This window comes from Callithrix jacchus, chromosome 3 (assembly GCF_049354715.1).
Source record: "Callithrix jacchus isolate 240 chromosome 3, calJac240_pri, whole genome shotgun sequence".
NCBI classification, from domain to species: Eukaryota; Metazoa; Chordata; class Mammalia; order Primates; family Cebidae; genus Callithrix; species Callithrix jacchus.
Window position 1 is genome coordinate 12,205,649 of NC_133504.1, and position 23,953 is coordinate 12,229,601.

General features: G+C 36.0%; 1 pseudogene; it reads right to left on the reverse strand.

Annotated features, from left to right (window-relative positions):
• Positions 1-8,331: 8,331 nt before the first annotated feature.
• On the reverse strand, positions 8,332-10,591 carry LOC100894411 (histone-lysine N-methyltransferase NSD3 pseudogene; annotated as a pseudogene).
• Positions 10,592-23,953: the final 13,362 nt, after the last annotated feature.

Consider the following 23,953-nt stretch of genomic DNA (forward strand, 5'->3'; position numbering starts at 1 on the left):
GTAGGAGATTTCTAAATTTTCCAATATATGTCATTATGTCAGGATGAAATAATTTGGTAAATACAGACCCAAATCTGAAATTCAGATGGAAATTTTTTTTTAAATGAGGAAACTTTAATGAATTACAAAGCCTATACTGAAATAAGTATTCTGTTCCCAAGGACACTCATTTATAACTTGCAATCTATGAACTTGGCTCAAGCTCTAACGAGTCTGAGCTACCTAAAATTATAGGCAAACTTGGGCCAATTCTTGAGTCCATACAGTTCTCTGGAGAGAGGTTCCCTAGCATGTGGAATACTCTCAGAGGGGTTTATAACAAAACACAGCTGGTAGACCGCATTCCAGATGCTTGATATGATGCCATACTTATTTATTATCACATACCATGGCATGGTGGCTATAGTCTGTGAACAGATTGCCTTAAAGTACAGCACCACCCCCTGATGTTTATTATCTTGATCAGGTTTCTTAACCTCGCCATGCCTCAGTTTCCTCACCTGAAAAATGGGGAGTCAATTTAGACCATGGTAAGGATTAATACAGATAAAGTAAATAGGGCAGTCCCTGGAACCTACAGTAAGGTCTGATAGCTGTCCTTATATTACTCTTTCTTTGAACCAGCATTTTTTTCTCTATGCAGCATCATATCTTCAATCACTTCAGCCATGGAATTATATTGAAAGATTATATTAACATCACATTGTGTAATATTATTAACTAAGTGACTTGTGAAATAAAGAAGTCCCCATCAGATAGGAAGGGGTGGCACTGATCATAAAATCACACTAAAAGAGAAAATGCACAGAAGTCACCAAAAGTGAATATTTAATGGATCCCAACCTGAATATGTCCTGATTCTGTAGATCTGCATTGAGACCAATATTTTTCATTTCGAATGAAGGATCTAGTAGAGTATAAATGATCAGATGATCCATAGATCAGTATGACAAGCACTGTTGTTTTGTTTCAGACAGAGTCTCTCTCTATCGCCCAGGCTGGAGTGCAGTGGTGCAATCTGAGCGCACTGCAACCTCCACCCCTTGGGCTCAAGCAATTCTGTCTCAGCCTCTCCAGAAGCTGGGATTGCAGGTATACACTACCACACCCAGATAATTTTCATATTTTTAGTAGAGACAGAGTTTCGTCCTGTCGGCCAGGCTGGTCTTGAACTCCTGACCTCAAGTGATCCTCCCGCCTTAGTCTCCCAAAGTGTTGGGATTACAGGTGGTGGCAGAGCACTGCTTTTATTTGCTCAAATTTTGCCTTTTTTTTTTTGTTGTTGTTACCCACAGACTTCTTTGTTACCTCTGTCAGGTCTGATAAGATTTCTTAGACCAACAAATCACACTCAAATTGAGTACACACCACACAGAAGTAGAATGGAAAACGACAACAACAAAAATGAACACTCTTTCTTTTCAGAAAAATAGCTTCTTTTCTCTCTCCTAAAAAAAGTTTACCTATCACCTTTCTACTCCTAAGCTAGCCTGTGTTTTAAAAATATTACCTATTAAAATAACTTTGATTATCATTTGAAGATTCTATATTTCCACCTGCCTGTATACCTTCATTCCCTGTCGTAAGAATGTCATTGTCACACTGCATGCAAGAAATGACCATATCAATCATAGTCCACAGTCATGAATAGCCACATTTTCTGTTTTCCAAGGACATATCTAAGAAGCAAAGCAGAAACACACACACACACACACACACACACACACATGCATGCACACACACAAAAACACCCATCATATTTTATCATATAAGTTTTCATGAGAAATATGAAAAACTGCAATGATTGCCAAGACTTGTAAGCATCTTGCGTCAAGACATTAAAGATATTCTAATTTTTCATATTCTTTAAAAATTAATTTCTTATCTTCAGTGTAGCCAAATATTTTGAAACTGTGTAATTATTCCAACATAGAAAAAAGAATTTAGAAACATATTTCTTGGCATATCATTCCAATGGGAATTTCATGCAAAAGTAATATTGTAACAGCAGGCTGGAAAGAAGACTCATTGCCTTGTCAAATGCCAGTTACAAAATTAGACACAGCCTTAAAGGGAATAAATGGGGGATTAAAATGTTTTTGAAGCTGCTCATTTGTCTAGACTATATTAAAATTTCCATGAAAAGGAAATGATATTGATCGATATATTGTCATATGTACAGAACAAAAACAAGGTGAACAAAAGAATGATAAATTATTTTGTCTTTAAAATTAACTTTACTTATGGCTAATGCTTTATGAGTAGTATTTAGATGAATTAAGCAGATGCTACACCTCCATTTTTAAAGAAAGACATTCACTTCAACTAAAACACAGAAAGATAAATCTTGGAAATATATGTAAGATTTAAAACCAAAGGCCAGGATGGTGGCTCACACCTGTAATCCTAGCACTCTGGGAGGTTGCAGTGGATAGATCATGAGGTCAGGAGTTTGAGACCGTCCTGGCCAACATAGTGAAACCCCATCTCTCTAATAAAAATACAAAACAAAAAAAATTTAGCTGGGTGTGGCCTGGACTTTCTCTTTTGTTCTACTGGTCTATGTTTCGGTTTTTTTTTTTTTTAATGGAAGTGCTATGTTATTTTGGTTACTATAGGATGTAATATATTTTGTAGTCAGGTAGTATAAGGCTTCTAGTTTTGTTTTTCTTGCTCAAATTTGCTTTAGCTATTCAAGAGGTTTTGTGGTTCTATTTGAATTTTAGAATTTGTTTCTATTTATATGAAAATGGAATTTTGATAGGGATTGTGTTAAATCTATGGGTCACTTTGGGTCGTATGCACATTTTAACTATTTGATTCCTCCACTCTGTGACAGGAGATATCTCTCCACTTTTTGTTTCTTCTTCAATGTCTTTCATCAATGTCTTATAGTTTTCAGTGAAAAGGTTTTTCTCCTCTTTTCTCAAATTTATTCTTAAGTTTTTTTTTTCAGCTATTGTGAATGGGAGTGTTTTATTGATTTCCTTTTTGGAGAGTTTATTGTTCACATGTAGAAACACTACTGATTTTTGAATGTTAATTTTTGTATCCTGAAAATTGACTGAATTTATTTGTTCCACAAAACGTTTGGTAGAGTCTTTAAGGTTTTTTTACATAAAAGATCATACTGTTTGTAAATAGGGACAATTTAACTTTTTCGTTTCCAACTTGGATGGATTTTTCTTCTTTCTCATGATTACATTCTCTGGTTAGGAATTGTAGGACTATGTTGAATAAAGTAGTAAAAATGACCATCTTTTTCTTATTCTTGACCTCAGAGGAAACTTTAAATATTTTATTATTTAATATGATGATAGCTGTGGATTTTCTTTCATATGTAGCCTTTATTGTGTTGATGTACATGTTTTCTATACCTAATCTCTTGAGAATTTTTTATCATGAAAGCATATTGAATTTTCACATTATTTTTCTGTATCTACTGAGATGACCATATGATATTAATAATTTCCTTTGATCTGTTAATGTCGAATGAGATTCTATTTTAAAAATGCTATTTTGTACATGGAACCAATAATGTATAGAAAGATTTTAGAAAACTCTTAAGGGTTAACATATAATAAATGAAGGAAATCTGTCATCAGGGTCTGCATATTTAGAGTATTGTGTGTTATGAAGCCACTCAACTGTATTTACAAATCAGTATTATGGCCATGTAAATAATATTAATGAGATGATTAAGTACCATGGTGGACTCTTAAGTACGGAATGGAAACTTTTGCTTTTAAACAACTTGAAGAAGAATGTTTAATACTATCAGGTTAAATTTCTTACACCCTGTCAATTGCTCAAAACTATATTATATATTAGATTGCATTATGATCACACCATAAATACTTGTAAAGTATTGTGGATTTCCTATAGTCTCTAGTTAATGTTTTTATACATAGATATGTCATATAAAACTATTTCAATTTCATTTTCCACAACTTGCGTTTTACTGATTGAGAACTACTTTTTGGTTGACCAAAGAGATATCTTTATGCTCCTACTTCTGACTCTTTAAATTTAACTAGATTAACCTTGCTAACACAACATTCTTCATAGAACCTCCTTCTTTTTAGAATCTTGTTTTCAGTTGCCTAGAATAGATATTGGACATCTGAGCCAGAATGACTCCAAATAATAGGGACATTAATAAAAAAATAGCATATTACTCAAATAAGTCCAAGATGGTTCTTGTTGAAAAGCAGTTCCATAATTGTTAGGCTTCTGTGCCATATTTCTGTCATTCTCAAAACATGGTCTTGTTCTTGTGGTCCAATATGTCAAAACAAATTTCCTCTATCATCTCATTATTTCTGCAAAAGGGAGGAAGAAACAAGAAAGGCAGTAGAATAAGGAAAGGTTCCCTTTCTGTGAAGGAAATAGCCTAGATAGCTCTCACATTTACATAGCATTGGTTAGAACCTAGTCAGAGAGCAACACATAGATGCAAGAGAGGTTGCGGGGTCTTATCTTTAACAGCATGATCATTGTCCATTGCAAGAAGAGATAGTAGAGGACAGTTAGCTCATACTGCCACAGTTCACACTCTTGAAAAGTCAAAAATATGTCTGAATATCTTAGTTTCACTTAGCAGCCATGAAGTTTGCTTGTTTATTGAGATGGAGTTTTGCTCTTTTTGCCCAGGCTGGAGTGCAATGGTGCAATCTCAGCTCCCTGCATCCTCAGCCTCTGGGGTGCACGTGATGACTCTCCTGCCTCAGCCTCTCAAGTAGCTGCGATTACAGGCATGCACCACCACACTTGGCTAATTTTTATTATTATTATTATTTAGTAGAGACAGGGTTTTCTCATGTTGGTCAAGCTGGTCTCGAACTTCTGACCTCAGTTGATCCACCTGCCTTTGTCATCCAAAGTGCTGGAATTATAGGCATGAGCTACTGCACCCAACCAACAGCAATGAAATTATATCCTATTATATCATACACTTCCAGATTCCTTGCTGATGTGTTGTCTTCCATGTGATGTGGCTACATATTAACTAAACTTAAAAAAAAAATACGAAAAACAAAGTTAGGATATTTGCACACGCTGCCCACCCCAGAACTCAATAAACATCAAAATAAAACACTTCTGTTGGAACAGGTAATTCCAATATAATATACCATGTGGAGAAGAAAATAAACACTGTCACTATCAAAAGGAATGAAATACACTGGTCTATAGCTATTATCCTATTTTGCTAGGCCAGAATTATTAAGACTTTCTGATAAACTATTTTTCAGCCATGGTTTGCTCTTTGGGAGAAATTCTTTGTCTGTTCTCTGCGGATGTTGGTTTTGCCCTCTAAGTGGTCTTTTTTTTTTCCTTTTATCCTCTGTACCCATTTTGAAATTTACAGATCATTTGCAGCTAAATGTTTGCTAATGCAAGTTGAAGTAGAACAGTCGCAGCCTTCTGTAATCTAACAAGAAGTCTAACAACATATTTTCAGTGCAACATAAAGTAGGTTTCCAATCTGTTTGCTTTTTGTCAGTTCCTTCTGCAAATAACCCATACATAGAGCCCAGAGAGATGCAGAGATTAAACATAAACACTCTTACATTCTATGTACTGGTTTTTGTATTTTTCTCCATCAAGATTTCTCTTGGACCACAGGAAACAATAATTGAAGCAGTTTTTAAAAATATTTACCAGTCAACATTGAGTTTATAAATCTGTATTTTTGGTGACAAGTGTGATAATTTTTTAATTCTTATTTCATTGTAGATAGCTCATATTTTCATCACATAAACCTTTGGATTTTTCTATTTTTCACTGAAATGTTGAAAATGTATTTCTGTGTGTCTAGGTCAGGGAACTGTGTGGTTTTCAACTAAAAGATGTAATCCCTTTATGCAACTCTAACAATTTATTCTAAATGGAAGATATGCAATAGTTGGAGCAGAATGGTTTATTTGGCAACAATTTAACTAGTTGCCAAAGATATTCTTTGTCTTCTTGGGCTCTGTTAATGTGTCTGTATTCCCATAACCAATGTTATTAAAAATATTGTATTTTGGGGGCATATTTAATGTAATTTTGATGGGATTGTGAGGGAGAAATGACACTTAATTCATGCTTATCTAAAGCCTCAAAAACATTAACCAATGTAATTAATAATTATAGTTTATGGATGAGAATATTTACCAGGTATATATCCAGCTACCAAACTATTTAGGGGAGCAGAAACCTCAATAATGTAAATTTAATTTTCTTTTCATATATAGCAAGCATAAAAATAGCTTTTGTGTAAATAAATTTACTTAATTTTTATTTTATTTTGTTGTTATCTTTCAAATATTTAATAATAAACAACATATTCTAAAATTAGATACTGTTAGATCTTTGAGTATTTTGAAAATAGAACAAAGTGAATAAAAGGATTGATAAAATGCACTACAATTTCTTCCTTGAATAGCACCATAAGAAAACACAGTGTGCTTTATATGTAAATAAATGCTGTTTGGATCTGTATTTTCATACTCATATGATGCTAGAATATTCTGATCTATGGTTTTATGTTAATAAACCTGTGAGATACTGCTTGGGTTGTTGGAAATGAAAAAGCAATTGAGCAGCGAAACACTGGAGAAAACCATGCATGTACACTATGAATATGGCTGCCTATTTATATTTAAAGTATATACCCAAAGGATTATAAATCATTCTATTATAAAGACACATGCACACGTATGTTTATTGCTGCACAGTTCACAATAGCAAAGACTTGGAACCAACCCAAACGTCCATCAGTGATGGACTGGATAAAGACAATGTGGCACATATACACCATAAAATCCTATGCAGCCATAAAAAAGTGATGAGCTCATATCCTTTGCAGGGACATGGATGAAACTGGAAACCATCGTTCTCAGCAAACTGACACAAGAACATAAAACCAAACACCACATAAGTGGGTGTTGAACAATGAGAACACACCGGGACCCAGGGAGGGGAACATCACACACTGGGGCCTGGGAGGGAGGGGGAACGGGGAAGGAACATCACACACCAGGATTGGGGAGGGATAGCATTAAAAGAAATACCTGGACATGACAGGGTGATGGATACAGTGAACCACCACCATGGCATGTGATAACTATGTAACAAACCTGCACAATCTGCACATGTACCCCAAGAACTTAAAGTATAATAAATAAATTTCAAAAATAAAATAAAACATTGTTTGCCATATTTTTCATAAATTTGTGTCATATGAAACTTTAATAAACCAATATTTAGAACTAACTTTTGTATATCTGTTTATAAATATATATGTATGCATTTAACTACTCGGGAATGATTGTCTACTCGGGAATAATTTTTTTTTTTAAGTGTGGAATTTTTTTTTTTTAAACTGTGTGTAATACAAATCCAGCCAAAACAATAGTGCAAAAAGTTACAAAGCAACAATCTCTTGGGTTAATGCAGTATAGGCTATACAGAAACACTCACCATGAAATGTGCAGATCAGGCACGATGAATACCAAGGAACCAGGGAGACGGTTAATATTTGAACCCACAGTTTGTGTTTTGGATTTTTTTCCCCCCAAAATTTCCATACAACAAACAGACATCTAGATCAGCCCAGCAAGCTATGGTGGAAGTGTGCAGTCCAGAAGAGCCCATGGAGAAACAAGTCTCCTGAGGCCATGAAGATCCGCAACAGGCTGAGTGAGAGTAGGTCTTGGAACATAGCCACGTTCTGAGGTGGAGGAGGTGGGCCTCGTTAGACTGCTCAGATTACTGGAACGTCGTTATCACATCCCGTGCTACAAGTTTTTCACTGAATGCTTCCTGACATCTATAAATGAGGGTGCCTGCCCATGTTAATGCTGATTAAAAAACACAAGTACACAAATCTATCGCCTTCATTGCTGGTGTATGGACCCAGAACACCACCACAAAATATTTCCTTGGCCTAAAAGATCACTGGATTAACAAGGAGTTTTAACAGAGGAACAGGAGTGCTGTACTGAGAGGCTTCCGAAGGGAAACACAGATACCGCCATTTCCGATGAGTTTCTGAAAATGCTAGAAAAATGACAGACTGCCAAAGACAGCTGTCATGCTGTTCTCCATGATAACAGCACTAATATTAAAAAATAAGAACTTTTAATGATTGTAATGTATACAGTTTGGGCTGTTTGGCAAAGCCCTGCAGATGTGCATTAATGATGCTTTATTTAAAAAAAAAAAAAAAAAAACAGTCCATGTTGAAATTGATCAGTGTAAGTTAAATGGTGGTTTTCAGGCTTGGACCCATGATTTAAGCTGTACCCATCCAGCTCAAACCGAAAAAAAAAATCACTTGAATGTTAAAGCAATTGTTCAGAGTCTTGAAGAAGAAACCAGGCAGGAAAATGCCAATAATGATGATTGGCAAAATCAAAATCGAAAACAAAGAAACTTTTTATCGAGCCGCCGACGAAGAAATCTTGCATGGAGACTACAAGTCTGGAGTTTCTGGGATGAAATTGTACAGAAATCTTAGTCCACAGTTTCCTCAATCGCTGCGGAGACGGAGCTGTCACTGAATCTGACAGAGCCCTGCACTCCCCGGTCCTCCGACCCTTTCTGTAATCCAGTCTTCACTGTAGCCTGATGAACTATTTCAACCTGCTCCTTTTTGATCTTCTTCTTTGGCACGACCTCAGTGGATTTCTCTGATTCAGAACGAGTTCTAATTGATCTTCTCTGTTGCTTCTTTTCTACTGAGCCTGTAGAACCAGATGTTGCTTCAGGAGATGATACACTCTGCGTTGGCTTTTCATTTCTCTGGTTTGGTGTAGAAATTATGAGCCTGTCTTGCCCCCTGACACTTATTTCTGTTTTGTTACCAATTCCCTTTGTTGAGTAAACAAATGGATCGATAACTTTCCCATCCCCTGTAGCATTCTGAAGAGCAAACACTTGTTCAATTTTCACAACTGGAGTCATGTTACACTTCTGCAAATCCAGGCTCCCTTTGTGCATTGTAATGGAAGCTGGTAAGGATTTCCTTGCTGCCGCAGTTTTCCAGGCTATTTTAACAGGAGGTGGCTCTTTCTCTTCCACACTTGTGTGCCGCCTCTGGCTATGGCTCCGAATTTCAGTACTTGAGAGTGAGGAGGCCACCTCCCCTTCATTGGTCTGTCCTGGTTGAGTATTCAGCACAGATCCAGGTTGTCGGGTTTTTTTAACTTCAGTTTTGGAGGCAACATTCTTTTCTGCTTGGGATAAAGCCTCTTCAGGCTGTTTATCAATATAGATAAAAGTATACTGTTCTATTCTTTCTTCTCTAGTCATTTTCAATGCTTTCTCTGCATGGGCAATGCCAATATCCCACTGAGCACGTTCTCTCTGAGGTCGGGGTTTCCGAATCTTTTGTTTCTCAGAGTGATTGCTGGCTTGTTTGGTTGCCTCAGCCAGTAATTCTTCATACTGTTTATGACCTTTATACTCCCGTACCCGTTTTTCATGAACCCACGCTCTCTCTGGCTGGTTGCTAAAAAACTGGACATGATATTCTCGTGCAGCTCTTGTGTTAATTTTGGTATGAACCTCAAGCTGGGGATCACTTGAAACCATACAAGGCCACCAAGGATAGGTTCCCACCTTGGACCACACAAGATCACCAACCTGAAACTTAACACCAGTGGACACTTCGGTTGTTGGAAGAGAAGATAGTATTGGCTGAACCGGGGCTTCCTCTTTTAGTACTGGATCTTCCCTTGGTTTTTCTGCTACACTGTCAACCCTCTCATTTGGTCTATTTTGTTCCTCTGGTTCTAATTTGGGGATTTTGTGTGACTTGCGCTCTTCAGATCTCGATGAGTCATGCTTGTTGCTTTTTTTTTTCTCTTTTCTTTTCTGCTTTCATGCTTTGACTTGGTGTGCTCACTTGCCTGTACTTCATTTAAAAGGTCTCCACAAAGGGAAGGCTCAAACAATTCCCTGCCATTCTGGATAGTTTTGGTGATTTTTAGTTTAATTTCAGGTGAGCCAGTCTTCTTTGGAATCACCGTTTGTGGTACCGAAGGAGGAGGTGGTGGCTGTGGAGGGGAAGGTTTTTCCAGAATTTCATGTGGTCTTGTGTTTGGAATTTCCGAATGGTAATAGTCAGTGGGGCTAAAGTTTCTAACTGCACCAAAGCCACTGGCTGACCCATTAGGATATTGATTATATGACTGGTATTTGGTTTGAGGTTCATACATGCTGACTGATGATGGATAGCCATTTGTGAGTGGAGGAAGATCTTCTGTTGTAGCTGGGTACTGAAAACCTTGCTGCAAGGTAGCTTCATAGGGTGTCTGGCCACCATCTTCAGCAATGTCACTGTTGTTATCAAAGGCATCCTCCTGACGGATGTTAGTGGAGTCAATGAGTTGAGGTGGTTGCTGAATTGTGTTTCCCATGATCCCTCGCATGAAAGAGAAATCCATTGTTCTGCTCCAGCATCCTTAACTTTCCCTTTCTCTCATCAGGCCTTCAGTTTGTTCCATTCTAACCCCCCGGCCATGTCAGTGCGATCACAGGAGAGACACGGAGGCCCGGAGTGGGGCTGGGGTGCGGGCAGCCGCCGGGGCCGCGCGGGGAGGAGGCGGAACCGAGCTAGGCCGCATGAAATCCCCGAGCTAGATTTTCCCCGCGCCGGACGCCTCTGCCATTGCGGCCGGCACCGAGGAGGGCCGCAGCTGGGCAGGGTTGGGCCAGGCCTGCCGCGGAAGAAGGAAGGGGAGAGAAGGGGAGGCCGAGGGACTGGGGTTGGGAATGATTTAATTAGATGAATAAGTCATATCATTTCTTAGCTTATTTAGATGACCTGACCATAATTTATTTTTCTCCAGAAACCCTAAATAATAATGAAAAATAAATATCCAAATGATATTCTTCTTTGTTTTTATATTTGACATAAATCAAATAATTTATTTACTTCACTGATATCCTAGGCATGATGAATGAGGTAGATTATTCCAATGATAACACGTCTTCCTTACATGTATTATTCCTTTAGACTTTCAATTGACTTATTTTATAATTATCCGTTAAGAAATTTGTTTTGAAAAGGAGATGTTATGAATTATTACTGTTGGTTAACTTTGTACCTGAATACAAAATTTAGTAGATTCATAGGGACCATAGCTAAATTTGAGTGAATTTAAGAAAAGTGACAAAAGAAGATACTTTGCAAAAGAGGGAAAATATCCTGGATGGTAGTTGTTTGGGAGATATGGGACCAAACAGGTTTTTGTTGTTTTTGGTTATTTCATTTCGTTGCTTAGTATATAAAGAGAAGTGATATATTTTTTGTTGCTGGGAAGACAGCAGCAGAAATTGTAAAATCAGTAAGAGAGTGGAAAATTGCTAAACAGTATACTTAAACAGAAAGAGGATCTGGTCTAGAAGGTAAGTGGAGGAATTGGCTTGGCATAGAAACTGTCAGTCAGTTAGGTTATCAGTGGGAAAGGGCATGGCGTGCAGATGTTGATAGTTGGGTATATGTGGTAGTGAGAATCCGTAGAACATCATTCCCAAAGTTTCAGTTACCTTAGCAAAGATAAATCAAAAAGGCTTCCCCTTTAATTAGGGAGAGGAGAGAGTTGGAGGTTTGAGGAGAGGAAGAGATGAGTCACTAAGGGGAGTGAGAGATGAATGACCTAGGGAAGTGTGATTGTCAGACAGCCCAGTAGGTCACTCTACTTTTGTATCATTAGGTAAGGCCAATTCGATGCATGGTTGCAGAAACAGAGGTATGAAGATGGATTTAACCAAAAAATTGTCTTTTTGTCACATGAGTTTAAAAAGTGAGATAAACACAGAGGAATCAAGGAATTATATAAAATAATTATTTTCACTGATCATGGTATTTAAGCTGGTTCAGAAAAAAACAACAAATGAATTACAAGCAGTGAAAATGTAGTAAGATTTGAAACCCTTTTGGGGTAGAATTGTTAGAGCCTTCAAATCCTAGTCAGTAGTGATCAGAAAATAGGATGAATGACACTGAAATTACAAAGTTTTTGCAGTTGTGTGTAATGACAAGACCTATAGTAAATTCCTTAGGTAGAAAGAATAAGAGCATCAAGGGAGAGGACTCATCTGAGAAGTCAGTGTGCTAAATGGCCATCTATGCATATACTAGAATCATGAAGAATTAAGACAGGGTTACTTATAAAGAACATGTCATTGAACTAGAAACTGAAGCCATCCAAAAATAGGGGTAAATGGTCCAGTTATTGAGAAATGACATCAATAAAGCTTCATAATTGGTAATACAAAGTGAGGGTAAGCATTTTAAATTTGGGCAATTTTAGGAACATGGGAGAGAAAATGGTCTCAAGGATACACAAAGAGCAGGAAAGGCAGGTGTCCTGCATCCAAAGCTGGTGTTTGAAAATCTTTTGTCAAGGAGAGTCTGTAGAAATGACCTCTCCAGCAGAGTTGAGGTTCATTGGAATAAGCAGATGAAAGAACTGTTGATAGAAAATATAGATGACAAAGTGGATTTTCAGAAGGCATGATAGAAAGATTTTACGGAAGATGACAAAGTGATGAGGATAAGGAAGATTTGGATTATTTTGTGGAGTGGAGTAGGGAGATAGCTGGTAAAATGAGAGGCTTAGGTGTTTTGTGACGATCATTTACACTGCATGAGGGGGTTCACTAACAACTCCGATGAGAAGAAACCAAGACCTCAACAAAGTGAATTTTGAATAGAAAGAAAAGCAAATGCAAAGACTCTAAAACAAAGGCAAAAAGCGTTTGATATGCTTAAGAAACAACAAACAGTCCAGATAGAATGGAAATAATTGAGATTAGGTCAGAAAGGTAGCCAAAGGTTAAACCATAGAGAAGCCACGAGGCTCTAGAAAGAGTTGGATTCAATATTTAGAATGAGATGAAGAGTCTTTGGACAGCTTTGAGCAGAGAAAAGATTTTATCTTAATTTAGGTTGTGAAAGCCTAAATTTGGTTAAATAGATATGTAGGCAAGCAAAAATGGTAGCTTAGAAAAATTGACAAGTGGTGGAGGTGTTGAGAATTCACAGGATGTTGCATATATTTTTAAATGAGAGCCAAACAGATCTGTCATTGTAATGTGTATACATTTGAAGAACAGTAAAAGAATCAGAGATAACTTGAAATCCTTGGTTCCTGCCAACTGGTAATTTCCACTTACTGAGATGAGAAGGCCAATATATAAGTCTCACCCCCTTGGAGAGAAAGTCAAGAGTTCTGTTTCAACATACGGTAACTGACAGGTGTTTTAGACAAGCAAATAGAGATGCTGAATGGGAAGCTGATTTCAGGAGTCTGGAGTTCAGCAATAAAGTCAGATTTGGAGATTTAAATTAATTAATCTTTTATTTATTTTTTGTTTACATGTTTTATTTTAAAACACCATAGGTACACTACTAGTTCTGTTTCGACAACATGTTCACTTTTCTCTCTGTGTTTTAAAGATGCAAGTAATACTTTCCTACTTTTTAATGTTCTCACCTCTTCCTTCTATTTCATACCATCTAGAAGTTACACCTCTTCCTCTATACACATTACCTTTTGCTTCACAGTTTCTCCTATAAACATTGGCCCTTCCCCTGAGAGAGCTGTCTTATTTCACTTACCTGTTTGTTAGGTTTCTCTCTCCTCCTCTTCTCATTCTGCTCTTCAGCTCATTTTAGCTTTCTATTTTCTTCACAACCAAAATTTTAATTTTAAAATATTTGCAGGCTATTTCATGGAAGTGCTGCCTCCCATATCATTCTGAAGTTATAATTTATATTTGTGTTATTTTATTCTGTTGCTTTATACATTGATGTTCATTTTGTTATTTTTAATTTTCTGTGTGTTGAGTTGATCACTCACATTTATGAGGTTATCTTTTCTGAAAGTTTGATTGATTCTTGGTTTTATTCTCATATTTTGAATCTGAGAATGCCCATGGCCTGTTTTACAAGTATAATACATGCTTATTATGCCCTGCCTGCAGTGATGATGCAGGAGGGGACAGGCATGCTTAAGACTAGTATTTTGGAAATGAAAACTTTTTTGAAATCCCTGTGTTTCTTTGTAGGATTCTTCCCTGTTTTCTATACACAAGGCCTATATCTTCTTTCTCTTTCTCAAGAAGATACTGTTGCCTACTGTTTGGTGTAAGTAAGTGAGGAGCAGGCAGTCTAATTAGGTCCGCTGTCCCTTCAAACAAACATCTCATGTCTCTTCCCCAGTCCCAAGATTTGCCACGTTTTAGTTCAGAGCACCTCTCACAGTAAACCAGGCTGCTACAAAAATGAGAGCAGGGTATGAAGTTTTGTACCCATCTTCCTGCTTAGTGTGTGGAAGGCATTCTGCTAAGCTCTTTATATAGATGGAACTATTTCATTCCCACAAGACATAAAATAAATCCTTTGGGCCAGGCGCGGTGGCTCAAGCCTGTAATCCCAGCACTTTGGGAGGCTGAGGTGGGTGGATCACGAGGTCAAGAGATCGAGACCATCCTCGTCAACATGGTGAAACCCCGTCTCTACTAAAAAAATACAAAAAATTAGCTGGGCATGGTGGCGTGTGCCTGTAATCCCAGCTACTCGGGAGGCTGAGGCAGGAGAATTGCCTGAACCCAGGAGGCAGAGGTTGCAGTGAGCCGAGATTGTGCCATTGCACTCCAGCCTGGGTAACAAGAGCAAAACTCCGTCTCAAATAATAATAATAATAATAAAAATAAATCCTTTATTATCCCCAGTTTACAGATGAGGATACTCTCAAAGAGAGTTTATGCAATTTTACCAAGGTTATAATCTTAAGTAGCTGATCTGGGCTCCAATTTTGGACAGGCTGGCTACAGGGTCCATGCCTGAGCTACCACAATTGATTACCAACACTCAATAACATTTTATATTTTCCTTTTCTGAAATCTGGGTGTTAGTCCTTTGACTCCTTTAGGTCTCTTCTCTAGGATTGACTCCTCTTTTCTCCACCTCTCTTTTCATTATAATGTTCTAGTGTCTTTGGCCTCTTTTATGCGATCTTCTGAATTTGTAGAAAATGCAAAAGTATTATGAGTTAAGTTTTGTGTATTAACCTACCCACTCGTATTCATTTCAAGTCTAGGTACAACACTGAAGCATTTTTAGAACTGCTAATTGTGGCTGTTTCCATTGTTTTAGTTTTTATTCTTTGTATATGAATGTGAAGAAAACCCGGGGTATATCTGAAGTCTCTTAAATTATATACAGCACTGTGTTAATGTATTTTTTTGTATTTGTATTTCTTTCCTGTGGGAAAGATCTATAAATTTTATTAGATCTTAAAATTGTTGAAAATCACAAAATATATAGGAAAGAATTGTCCCTGCATGTTCATATTTACCATACTCCTATTTTCTAAACAAAATGATGAAAACAAAAAATGCATACACACATAGCTCCATTGAATGAAAAATGCAATTTCCAAGTGGATTATTTACTTAAGAAATTTACCATTGGAAATGCGAGTAAAAAGAGATCAGTAGAAGCACAAAATGTTAAATTTTAAATCTTGCAAATATATATGAGCACAATAGGGGAATATCTCTCATTTCCTCATAAAATATAGCATTATTTACAAACCACATAAAACACACAAAATGGCTCTAATGGTAGTAAATATGTATTATCATTCTAAATCAAGCCATAACTAATGACACTCTGGGAAAGGTTTAGTGTATACTGAGACTAGGTGTCTTGCAAATGAAAAGCTATTTAAGTGCTAAAATCAATTGACTATATAATACCATGTTTTCTGATGGGAATAGTGCACAAAAGATGCCTGGAAGTTGTTTGTTACAATGGCTAAATGAGATTCTACCTCTGGTTATTATCAACCCATACATTCATCATTATAAACCGCTTCATTTTTATTTTATTATATTGATTTACCTTAGCACCCATGATAGTTTGTACTCCTACAAAATTCAGAAAACATTGATTTACTTAAATTATTCAATACTTTACTGTATGGCTATTATGTCATTTAACATTTTAGACAAATCAATACAACTTTTTTTAATTGCCTGTCACATACCTAAGGTATCACAAATGTGTTTTGCTGGAATCATTAATTTCCACTATGCTGATGACATTTTCATAAATCAACTGGTTTAAAACAATGAAGTAGTAAATGTGGGGAAAAAAAGTACTAGGATATAAAATGAATAATTTAAACTGGTTGGACTATGTAACACCGCAGAATACTTTACCAAGTTTCTAATAATCCTATTTCACAAATAGCCAAAAGGTAAGCTTCTGTGTTCTGTGGACAAAGTGCTTGTGTGTATGTGTGTGTGTATTCTCTGTTAAAATCTACATAGTATAATCGATGGAATGCTAAGTAAGCTTAAGCTAAATATAAGGTTTGGCATTTTGAGAAATCTACTGCAGATGATTTTGACTAAAAAGCATTGAACCCATTGTAATGAGAGGAAATCCATCCTTCAGACAATATTTACTCTATTTGTCTAGTAAAAGGGACTGAGAAAGTTAATAACTGAAAGGGCAATAATGAAATTATACAGCAAGATGATCATTTAAAAATGTTATTTCCACCTACCAATATTATCTTCTTTCTGATCATCCTGAAAGGAGTTAGTATGAATGTTGGGCTTATTCTCTTACCTAGAAGATAAGCCCTATATGGGCAGAGATTTATGTTGTTTTATTCATTTTCCTATACACATAATACCTATGACAGTCCTAACATAGAAAGATGCTCAGTAAATATTCATTAAATGAACATTGCATCAAAAGTATAACTATGTCTTTGATTTAATTGCTGTATAAGCACAAGCTGCTAGGCAAGCCTATATGTTTAATTTTCTATATTCTTAAATAATATTGAATGAAATAAAACATGAGCAACATAAAAAGGTATCAAGTGGCTGGGTGCAGTGGCTCACAGCTCTAATCCCAGCCCTTTGGGAGGCCAAGGCGGGTGGATCATTTGAGGTCAGGAGTTCGAGGCCAGCCTGACCAACATGGAGAAACCCCATCTCTACTAAAAATACAAAATTAGCCATGCATGGTGGCACATGCCTGTAATCGCAGCTACTCGGGAGGTTGAAGCAGGAGAATCACTTGAACCCGGGAGCCTGAGATTGCAGTGAGCTGAGATCCCACCACTGCACTCCAGCTGGGCAACAACAGTGAAACTCAGTCTGACAAAAAAAAAAAAAAAAAAAAAGAAAAAAGGGTATCAAGTGTAAGTGGACACAGCTATCATAATATATGTAGGCTGAATTTAACCTAAGTAATATTTCTAAAATGTCTATACATTATAGAATGAAAGAATATAATATAGCAGTGCTCCAAGAAGAATATAAGTCACTCAACATTAGAGTAGCCAGATCATAGCAAGATAGGAACCACAGGTATTTTGAAGAGTAATTTTGCATAGGCGTTTGAATGGTATGTTCCAGTAACTTTCTTGTCAATTCAGCTTAATGCCATCAAGTATTAGAAAAATTTTTTATTACCTAGTTAAATATAGGAATACTATACTTTGGAAGAATTTAAACTGTATGCATGTGTTAAATTACCATAATTATTTACTCACTGATTTTTAAACTACTGTGTATGAGACATATATTATAATCCAGAAACAGCTGTAGATTATTTCTTGCAATTAAAACACTTCAGATCTGAGAAAAAGACGAAATTAATAAGAACTTTTTTAAAAAGTGTGTAGAAAGATAGGGTACAAGAAGAATGGGTTGTAGGAATATAAATTATACTAATGCTTCTAAAACCACATGTGGTATAGGACCATTTCTCCTACAAATTGTCATAGACCAATACTTTTGAAAACCACCCCCAAAATTGAAACCTATAAAAATGAAATCTCAAAACATACAAAAATAAATCACAACTTTTAAGTATTAAATTTAACAAGAAATTTTTTATTTTAATAAAATGTGCAAAACAATTACAGCATCAAAAATACCCACAAAGAATGTACTTATTGATTGATTATTTGAAGTGAGCATTTTGGAGATAAGGCAATCACTATTGCACTTGTAAGTTTGTGCCATCATGCATTATAATTAACCAGAAATTTATGAATGAAGTAGGAACTCCCTGTATCAAAAATCTTTGGGTTTATTTTAATCAAATAATCAAATTTTAAAAATTTAATCAAATTTTTTAAATGTTCAATGTGACAAATGCCCAGCTACTTACCTATTAATTTATCAAATCTAAAGTAGATTATAACCTCGTTACCCAGAGGACATGATGAATATCTAAACTCTTCTACTATTTGTTTAAAGAATACTTATGGTAGATTAGCTAGGTTTAGAGATGCATGTTGACGAGAATGGGGAAGGGATTTATAAAGTAAGTTCAGCATATACATTTACAATTTTCATCTAAATAAGGTAGTTATGCTCTATTCTTGAAATTAATCCACCTAAAATTTTACAGTGTGAAGCTGTTAAATTTAATATGCTTTTTGATAAAAAGTAAACAAACAAATAAACAACAACAACAAAAAACAACCCAGATTCAAATCCATGAATCTCCTATGGTTGTATCCACTTTAGGAAAAAATACAAAGCATTGTATTAAATTCATAAGGAGACTGGTGATAACTTCCAACGATGTACAGTAGTAAGATCATGACCTATTTCACTGATAATTGTTCAGCGACGAAATATGTCACAACAATTCTTAGAAATACTCTTTTCTCAAACCTTTGACTTTCCTTTGTGCCCTTTGATCTTATCTGCTATATAAAATAGCCAGTTGCAATGTTGTGTTTCTTCCTTGAATGCAGAAATTAAGATCATTAAGAATACCACATATATGAGACATATAAGCAAGTTTGTCCAACTCATACCTTTAAAAAGTTGGGACCAAACTGGACTATTGTGTTACAGAAATACTGAGTTTCTTCTATGGTTCATATTTTCCCAACTTAACTTTTGCACTTGAGAACATCATATTTTATCACAAAATTCTACTTGTTTATGATAATTTTTAGATAATTCTTTATTTTATATTATTTAATAAAGTGTAATTTGATTTTAAGACATTTGTCTTTATATATAATGATTTCAATACATATTGCTAAATGCTAACCACTAAATACATTGTTTAGTTTATGTGACTTCTTTTTCATACCAAGTCACCCTCAACACAGAAAATAATTGTTGATATAAATTTTGGTGATAACCTTAATTAGATCCTTTTTGGCCATGAAAATATATTCTACAGAAAATGAAGTCTACCTCACAGCTTATGGCTCATATGTTCATATTGTTTACAACTAGTGTGTTTGTTGGCAATTGCTTTAAAAAACAGAACAAGTTCATATTTCATATCACCATTATGTTCAAAGAGTAAGTATATGAAAAGATGTTAACAATATCTGCATTTTTCAAGTCATAGTAAAAAGACTTTGCAGACATTATTTGTTCAATGATTTGGTCTTTTATATCCTTAGCCAGTTTCTGACTATGCCTAGATAGAGGGTCATTGGAGAGTGAACTCTGAGCTACCTTCTTTGCCACAGATTCATCTAACATTTTTAATAACATCTTTAATGCCATCTTGCACTAATGTGAAATATAGTGAATTTTGAAATATGTCAAAATTGATTTGAGCTGGCCTATAATTATCATTCTGAGGGGAAAAAGGAAAGATGTGTTTGCTAATGATGTATTTTTAAAATGTTCTCTCTATGAATTCTGAAGTGGCCTAGCCAGAAGTATATTCTATAGGCATAGTCTGAATAATACTTCACACGAGAAGTTAAATATAGATTGTTAAGGTATTGTGCATACTTTGAAATTGTTATTTATGGTTACTTTTTGTTATATTAGGTCTTTGCAGTTTATGCTTGATAAAAGCAATTTTTTCTATGACATGTCATGCATTAAGCCAAACCCATCCCGACTTTACACCCTTTATTCATGCCTCTACAGAATTACCCCAATTCTTTGCTATGGTAACCACCACTTACATATTATATATTAGGTTAAATATTTCCTTAGATGGGTATAATTAAACAAATAAATTCCATTTTCCCCTCTCAAAGACTTTATTTGATAAAGTTGTAGTGTAACTGCGGGACCCGGGGAAGGCTTTGCTTCCTCCCTGACAGGATGTGCCCGAAGTTCTTGGGCTTTCACTCACCCCAAAGTGAAAGGAGAGGAGGTCCCTGGCAGTGCGGTGAGCTTTCCGTTGATTAAATATCAAGAACCCAAAGAGTTTAGGTAATACAGAGAAATTATTTGGCAGAGAAAGAGAGAGAATGGAGAGTGAGTGAGAGTTCCCACGCTGCTGTGGGAAGGGAATCCGGAGGGGATATCCCTATTGGGAGAGAGGGAGAGACAGCTCCCACATTGCCTAGAGAGGGGATCCAGAAATGCAGTCCCTATAGGTAAGGGAGTAGGGGGTATTTTAACCCTGGAGTTACTCCCACCCCATTCAAGTTCTTGTCTAGTGAGATGAGTTTTTTGTTTTTGTTTGTTTGTTTTCCAAGCTTTGTCTACTTTATTTCACTACATTAAGTTAAGCAATAAGGCAAAACGAGATGAGTTTTTTTTCACACTTTCTCTGGAATGATTGATCTTTGACTCCAATATTGGATTGGCTGCTGGGCTGGCAACAGAGCCTCCTCCCTCAGAGCTTTTGGTGGGCTTTCTAAACAATGGAAGCTCACCTGGGCTTTCTACCCAGCCACGCGCAGGAAAGTTGGACAAAGAACTTTAAGTTCCTGGATCGGGATGTGGATGAAGGCATGGTGCTGGGAAGTTCTTGCTTCGAAACCACGCCCATTGTGGACCTGGGAAGATAAGTCAACATAGTCCCTCGGTAACACTATTCCAATTTCAAACTATGTATTATATGTTATTTTCTGTGTTCAATAAAGTTAATGACCATGTCTTATACATCATTATATATCCTAATTTTAATATATTATTCAACACATAGAGGGTCTTTAATGATTACTTGTTGAATGAATAGCTGAATATTATAAGCTGCAATGATATAGGTTAAAATACACTAAGTGCTTTACAGATTCTCCATTGATGCTACTCTTCCTAATCTCTCAACTGGATAATATAGTTCCTTACTGTGCTTCTGCTTACATTTTACTCATTAGAATTCATTTTGTTTACAAGGATGTCTTTTTTTAAAAATGAAGCTAAATTAAATCACTCTCTTCTGAAAACTTTTCACTGAATGTGATTAAAATAAGATGATTTTCAAGGCCCTCCAGGCAATCTGTATTAGTCAGGGTTCTCTAGAGGGACAGAACTAACAGGATACATGTATCCTGTTAGATATTTATAACACAATATTGCAACTGGCTATTTTAAATAGCAGATAAGATCAAAGGGCAAAAAGGGGAGCATATATATATATATATATATATATATATATATATATATATATATACCCACATGATGACAAGGTCCCACAGAAGGCCATCTGCAAGCTGAGGAGCAAGAAAACCAGTCAGAGTCCCAAAGCTGATGAACTTGGAGTCCGATGTTCAAGGACACCCAGCATGGGAGAAAGACATAGGCTGAGAGACTAAACCAGTCTGGTCTTTTCATGTTCTTCTGCTTGCTTTTTATTCTGGCCATGCTGGCTGCTGATTACATTGTGCCCACCCAGATTGAGGGTGGGTCTGCCTTTCCCAGTCCAGTGACTCAAATGTTAATCTCCTCGGCAACACCCTCGCAGGCACTCCCAGGAATAGTACTTTGCATCCTTCAACCCAATTGAGTTGACACTCGGTATTAACCACCACACCACCCGTGAGTGGATCACTGCCTGCTTCTCAGAAATGAGTCTCTGTCAGCTTTCTTCAGGATGTGTTTTATGTGCACTGGTTTTCTAACATTTTCTTCTATGCCCAAAGTTGTTCCTGCCATAGAGTCTATATCAGCTCAGGCCAAATTTTTAGAACAAATAGAATAAAAAATTAGTGGTTCATAGCTGATAAAAATTAATTTCTCTCATATATGCCCAATTAGGGTAGGCGAAAGAGCCTTTAACTTGCTGTTTGGATAACTACCTATGGTTTTGTTTTTGCATTACTTAAGCCATCAGGGCCATATGTGGATGTCTTCCCACAGGAAGAAGAAAAGAAAAAGTAACTTCTTCTTTAGATGCATGACCTAGAAGTTGGTTATATTTCCTCTTAGAGCCCATAGGTTGCTCATTTCACAGGGCTGCATCTCACAGTCTAGGAATGTGGTCAGTAGCTGTGCATATATGCATTGTTTTTAAATTTATAAGACATGGTTTTGTTTATGAAAAGGAAGAAGGAGAAAATGAACACCAGGGGAGACTAGCTAGCTCTTTTACAAGGTCTTGCAATATTCTATTTCCCCTGCCTGAAATGATTGAATCTTGTATCTTAAATTGCTTAGTTCCTATTTGCCTTTCAGGTGTTAACCAGAATTAATCTCCTCAGATAGGTTTACTTTAACCACAAGTGCATATGGGCACCATTGTCACTTTCTGTCACATCATTATTTTTTCATAACACTAATCCCTACTTGAAAACATTTTTGCCCAATTATTGGCATATGTTTCTAATGTATGTTTAAGCATCTTGTTCTCTTTTTGGTTCTCCATTAAAATAAATGCAGGTAGTTTCTTGAAAGCAGTAATTTTGTCCATGTTCTGCTCTATGCTTCCTATACATGAATGAGTGTCTGGTGCATATTAGTCTCCGAAAAAGTTATGGGATGAATGAATATAATTTTAATTTTTTGCATCTGAAATAGGTTTATGACATATAAAGAAAATAGTCTGTCTTCCTTTTTTATATGCTCTCGGGTTTGCATGAGACAGAGATAAATATCATGGTGTTATTAATATAATATTGTTATATCACATATGCAGAGATGTAACACTTAGAAGCAATTAAGATCATTATTTTAAAGACATTTTTGTTCTGATGTATGCACAAGAAACAATCAGTTCTTTAGTAAAGATCCATAGTAATGAATTTTCTTAACTTTATATCTCAACTCAATTTTGTACAGTGTGACTAATTATCTAAGGTACTTCTACCTAAAATATTTCTCCCAGAAAGGTTACTTGATTCTTGTGAGACATGAATTTCCATTACCAACAGCACAGCTATTGTGGTAAACAAATGCAATTACATCTATAAGTGCACAGTTATATATGGAAATTAATGACTTCAGTTCAAATGTAAGAACTGAAACTCACGTTAAGAATGCTACTCATAATGTGTGACTCTTTAGTAGTTTTGAAGGAGAAACAATTTATAAATAGAAGAAGAGCACTTCAGAAAATAGAATTGTATGTGTAATTTCTGGAAGTAAGAATGACCCATCTAATGTAGCCTCAGATGATCAAGGGGAATCAGTTGTTGATGGGCTTGGAAACAGTTTTCTTTCAAAAGGCTTTTTCAGATGCACAGCTACTTTTGTTCTGTCAGCTTCCCAATTTGCAAATTCTAGACTTTGATCCTAAAATATATTTAATCACCAGTATCTCATGATCTTTCTGGCTAACTCTTTTAAATTGTTTTTGCTTGTGAAGGGCAAATTGAACATTAATTAATTTAATTTTTGTTAACATTATCTCTAAATAATGAGATTTGGTAGCATCCCATTACCAGATTCCCTTACATGAGACAATCTCATTAACAGGCCCCTGAGATGTCACTTTAGATCCATTTGGTAAGGGAGATACAGACATAAACTTGTTATGTGATGCACTCTCCATTCTTAAATTGATGAGGTTTGCTCTGGCTACTGTTTGAAAGCAATATAGCTATTATGGAGTATTTCTGGAAGAGCCAAAAAGAAAATGTTTAAAAAGAGAAGAGAAAAAGAAAGGAAGAAAGGATAAAAGGGGAGAAATAAACTAGCAATTAAAGGCTGGAGAAGTGAAAATTATAAGTTCATTTTTTAATCACATTGCACAATAGAAATATGT